The sequence below is a fragment of the Oncorhynchus tshawytscha genome, linkage group LG04 (genome assembly GCF_018296145.1).
Source record: "Oncorhynchus tshawytscha isolate Ot180627B linkage group LG04, Otsh_v2.0, whole genome shotgun sequence".
In the NCBI taxonomy this organism is placed as follows: domain Eukaryota; kingdom Metazoa; phylum Chordata; class Actinopteri; order Salmoniformes; family Salmonidae; genus Oncorhynchus; species Oncorhynchus tshawytscha.
In genome coordinates this window covers 7,159,240-7,165,276 of record NC_056432.1, presented here as the reverse complement: position 1 = coordinate 7,165,276, position 6,037 = coordinate 7,159,240, and positions in this window count along the sequence as shown.

Below are 6,037 nucleotides of genomic sequence, written 5' to 3'. Positions count from 1 at the left end.
TTTACAGTCTAACCAGACACCTAGGTATTTATAGTTGTCCACATATTCTAAGTCAGAACCATCCAGAGTAGTGATGCTGGATGGGCGGGCAGGTGCGGGCAGCAATCGGTTGAAGAGCATGCATTTCGTTTTACCTGCATTTAAGAGCAGTTGGAGGCCACGGAAGGAGAGTTGTATTTCATTGAAGCTCGTCTGGATGTTAGTTAACACAGTGTCCAAAGAAGGGCCAGAAGTATACAGAATGGTGTTGTCTGCGTGGAGTTGGGTCAGAGAATCACCAGCAGCAAGAGCGACATCATTGATATATACAGAGAAAAGAGTCAGCCCGAGAATTGAACCCTGTGGCACCCCCATAGAGACTGCCAGAGGGCTGGACAATAGGCCCTCCGATTTGACACACTGAACTCTGTCTGAGAAGTAGTTGGTTAACCAGGCGAGGCAGTCATTTATTAAGAAACCAAGGCTGATGAGCCTGCCAATAAGATTGTGGCGATTGACAGAGTCGAAAGCCTTGGCCAGGTCGATGAAGACAGCTGCACAGTATTCTCTCTTATCGATGGCGGTTATGATATCTTTTAGGACATTGAGCGTGGTTGAGGTGCACCCATGACCAGCTCGGAAACCAGATTGCATAGCGGAGAAGGTACGTGGGATTCGAAATGGTCGGTGATCTGTTTGTTGACTTGGTTTTTGAAGGCCTTAGAAAGGCAGGGTAGGATAGATTTAGGTCTGTACCAGTTTGGGTCTAGAGTGTCTCCCCCTTCGAAGAGGGGGATGACCACGGCATCTTTCCCATCTTTGGGGATCTCAGACGATACGAAAGAGAGGTTGAACAGGCTAGTAATAGGGGTTGTAACAATTTGGGGTGATCATTTTAGAAAGAGAGGGTCCAGATTGTCAAGCCCTGCTGATTTGTAGGGGTCCAGATTTTGCAGCTCTTTCAGAACATCAGATATCTGGATTTGGGTGAAGGAGAAATGGGGAGGCTTGGGTAAGTGGCTGTGGGGGGTGCAGGGCTGTAGACCGGGCTAGGAGTAGCCAGGTGGAAAGCATGGCCAGCTGTAGAAAAATGCTTATGGAAATTCTCAATATTTTGTGGATTTATCGGTGGTGACAGTGTTTCCTAGCCTCAGTGCAGTGGACAGCTAGGAGGAGGTGCTCTTATTCTCCATGGACTTTACAGTGTCCCAGAACTTTTTCAAGTTTGTCCTGCAGGATGCAAATTTCTGTTTGAAAAAGCTAGCCTTAGCTTTCTTAGCTGCCTGTGTATATTTGTTCCTGACTTCCCTGAAAGTTGCATATGGGGGCTATTCGATGCTAATGCCGCATGCCACAGGATGTTTATGCGCTGGTCAAGGGCATTCAGGTCTGGAGTGAACCAAGGGCTATATCTGTTCTTAGTTCTACATTTTTTTGAATGGGGAATGCTTATTTAAGATTTTGAGTAAAGCACTTTTAAAGAATAACCAGGCATCTTCTACTGACGGAATGAGGTATATATCCTTCCAGGATACCCGGGCAAGGTCAATTAGAAAGGCCTGCTCTCTGAAGTGTTTTAGGGAGCGTTTGACAGTGATGAAGCGTGGTCGTTTGACCTCAGACCCATTACGGACACAAGCAATGAGGCAGTGATCGCTGAGATCCCGGTTGAAGACAGCAGAGGTGTATTTGGAGGGCAGGTTGGTTAGGATGATATCTATGAGGGTGCCTGTGTTTACGGATTTGGGGTTGTACCTGGTAGGTTCATTGACGGTTTGTGTGAGCTTGAGGGCATCAAGCTTAGATTGTAGAATGGCCGACTTGTTAAACATGTCCCAGTTTAGGTCACCTAACAGTACGAGCTCTGAAGATGGGGGGCAATCAATTCACATATGGTGTCCAGGGCACAGCTGGGGGCAGAAGGTGGTCTATAGCAAGCAGAAAAGTCGAGAGACTTGTTTCTGGAAAGGTGGATTTTTAAAAGTAGAAGTTCGAATTGTTTGGGCACAGACCTGGATAGTATGACAGAACTCTGCAGGCTATCTCTGCAGTAGATTGCATCTCCACCCCTTTTGACAGTTCTAGCTTGTCGGAAAATGTTATAGTTAGGGATGGAGATTTCAGGGTTTTTGGTGGCCTTCCTAAGCCAGGATTCAGACACGGCTAGGACATCCAGGTTGGCAGAGTGTGCTAAAGCAGTGAATAAAATAAACTTAGGGAGGAGGCTTCTAATGTTAACATGCATGAAACCAAGGCTTTTACGGTTACAGAAGTCAACAAACGAGAGGGCCTGGTGAATGGGAGTGGAGATAGGCACTGCAGTGCCTGGATTAACCTCTACATCACCAGAGGAGCAGAGGAGGAGTAGGATAAGTGTACGGCTAAAAGCTATAAGATCTGGTCGTCTAGCACGTTCGGGACAGAGAGTAAAAGGAGCAGGTTTCTGGGCACGGTAGAATAGATTCGATGCATAATGTACAGACAAAGGTATGGTAGGATGTGAATACAGTTGAGGTAAACCTAGGCACTGACTGACGATGAGAGAGGCTTTGTCTCTAGAGACATCAAACCAGGTGAGATCACAGCATGTGTGGGAGGTGGAACAAGAGGGTTAGCTGAGGCATATTGAGCAGATCTGGAGGCACTACAGTGAAATAAGACAATAATAGCTAACCAAAACAGCAATGGACAAGGCATATTGACATTAGGGAGAGGCATGTGCAGCCGAGTGATCATTTGGTCCAGAGAGTAGCTGGGCTGGAGACACGGCGATTCAGAAAGCTAGCGGGCCGTGGCGGCAGGCTAGCAGAAGGGCCTTAAGAGGGACATCGCGACGCAAGAAGTATGTTGACTATTGGAAGCATTCCTCATGAAGCTGGTTGAGAGTATGCCAAGAGTGTGCATAGCTGTCATCAAGGCAAAGGGTGGCTACCTTGAAAATATAAAATGTAAAATACATTTTGATTTGTTTAACACGATTCCAAAATTGTAAAAATTAAGAAAAACCCTTGAATGAGTAGGTGTGTCCAAACTTTTGACTGGTACTGTATATGCGTGTGTGTGTGTGTGTGTGTGTGTGTGTGTGTGTGTGTGTGTGTGTGTGTGTGTGTGTGTGTGTGTGAGACAGAGAAAGAGAAAGAGAAATCTCTGTCAGATCTACAGAAACATTTAGCCTACTTCACTTTAGGAGTCAGGAAGAGTGAGACAGGTTGAATGTCTGTTTAAATGTTCTGAAGAGATGAAGTGAGGACCCTCGAACACACCCCCCCACCCCCACACACACACACCACCACCGCCCCCCACACACACCACCACCCCCCCACACACACACACACACCACCACCGCCCCCCACCCACACACACACCACCACCGCCCCCCACACACACACACACCACCACCCCCCCACACACACACACCACCACCGCCCCCCACACACACACACACACCACCACCCCCACCCCCACACACACCCCACAGGTTTGATTTCAATGGCATCTTTCAGCCAATGTCATGCCGTCAGTCCTTTGATGTTCAGTCTGAGGGGAGTTGAGTTAGTATGCTAGCCAGCACCCCTATATCTTCCAACTCGCCTATCCTCTCCTACTCTCTCTTCTCCCTTTATTTCCCTTCTTTACTCGACTCTCTCTTCAACTTTCAACACCTCTCCTCTCCTTTCCTTTCATAATCTCTCCTCTCTCTCCCTCCCTCTAACATATATGAGAATGTATGAGCTGTGTAAAGGAAGTGAGCTACAAAAATAGAGGGGGACAGAGGGAAAAGAATGAGTATAACATGAATGATCTCTCTAATGTTCAGTTCTGTGTATACAGAAGAAACAAAACAGCCGGAGACTCTAACACCCTGGAGATTCTAATACCCTGGAGGCTCTAACACCCTGGAGATTCTAATACCCTGGAGGCTCTAACACCCTGGAGGCTCTAACACCCTGGAGATTCTAATACCCTGGAGGCTCTAACACCCTGGAGACTCTAATACCCTGGAGGCTATAACACCCTGGAGATTCTAATACCCTGGAGGCTCTAACACCCTGGAGACTCTAATACCCTGGAGGCTATAACACCCTGGAGATTCTAAGACCCTGGAGACTCTAATACCCTGGAGGCTCTAACACCCTGGAGGCTCTAATACCCTGGAGACTCTAACACCTTGGAGACTCTAATACCCTGGAGGCTCTAACACCCTGGAGACTCTAACACCCTGGAGGCTCTAATACCCTGGAGACTCTAACACCTTGGAGACTCTAATACCCTGGAGGCTCTAACACCCTGGAGACTCTAATACCCTGGAGGCTCTAATACCCTGGAGACTCTAATACCCTGGAGGCTCTAATACCCTGGAGACTCTAATACCCTGGAGGCTCTAATACCCTGGAGACTCTAATACCCTGGAGACTCTAACACCTTGGAGACTCTAATACCCTGGAGGCTCTAACACCCTGGAGACTCTAATACCCTGGAGGCTCTAACACCCTGGAGACTCTAATACCCTGGAGGCTCTAATACCCTGGAGACTCTAACACCCTGGAGGCTCTAACACCCTGGAGACTCTAATACCCTGGAGGCTCTAACACCCTGGAGACTCTAATACCCTGGAGGCTCTAACACCCTGGAGGCTCTAATACCCTGGAGACTCTAATACCCTGGTGTTGGAGGAAATTATAGTTGAAATTATTAATAATGTATACATTTCAATTAGAACCTTTTATTCTAATACTATCATGTTATGGTACGAAATGTATGGGCTCTTGGTTAAGCTGTTTCTGAAAATGTAAGCAAAACGAATTAATTGTCTGTACCTTGCGGGAAGTTTAAGGGAGAGGGATGATGTATCTTTTCTGACAGATAAGAATGGTCCTTGATGTACCATTTGTGGAGGAGAAGATATCTTTTAGACAGATTGGAATGTCTGGTTTATGAGGGGAGTAGAAGACATCTCCAGACCTGAAAACACTGGGCTATTGTGGGAATCGGAGAGAGTGTGAGAAACTGATGATGTCATTTCATGTCCTCTCTTTAAAATGTAAGGTTCTTTGTATTTTGCTTCAGTAGTCTCTTGCAATAAACGCTGTTACCTGGCTTTTAAGTCTGGTCTCGATCTACTTCATGCATAATTAATGAATTTACAACTCATTAATGAATAGAGAGAGTGCGAATTTGATTTTGGCTATAAAACATATAGGAATTTAGAAATTCCACCAACACCTGGAGACTCTAACACCCTAGAGACTCTAACACCCTGGAGGCTCTAACACCCTGGAGGCTCTAACACCCTGGAGTCTCTAATACCCTGGAGACTCTAACACCCTGGAGGCTCTAACACCCTGGAGGCTCTAATACCCTGGAGGCTCTAATACCCTGGAGATTCTAATACCCTGGAGACTCTAACACCCTGGAGGCTCTAACACCCTGGAGACTCTAACACCCTGGAGGCTCTAACACCCTGGAGACTCTAACACCCTGGAGGCTCTAACACCCTGGAGACTCTAACACCCTGGAGGCTCTAACACCCTGGAGGCTCTAACACCCTGGAGGCTCTAACACCCTGGAGGCTCTAATACCTTGGAGGCTCTAACACCCTGGAGGCTCTAACACCCTGGAGACTCTAATACCCTGTAGGCTCTAACACCCTGGAGACTCTAACACCCTGGAGGCTCTAACACCCTGGAGACTCTAACACCCTGGAGGCTCTAATACCCTGGAGGCTCTAACACCCTGGAGGCTCTAACACCCTGGAGACTCTAACACCCTGGAGACTCTAATACCCTGTAGGCTCTAACACCCTGGAGGCTCTAATACCCTGCTCTTCTACCCTCCTCCTCTGCTTCCATGCTTCCCCCTTCTCCACCCTTTTAATACCCTGTTAAACCTCTTTGGGCTAGGGGGCAGTATTTTGACGTCCGGATGAAAAGCGTGCCCAAAGCAAACTGCCTGTTACTCAGGACAGAAGCTAGGATATGTGTATAATTGGTAGATTTGGATAGAAAATTCTCTAAAGTTTCTAAAACTGTTAAAATATTTTCTGTGAGTATAACAGAAC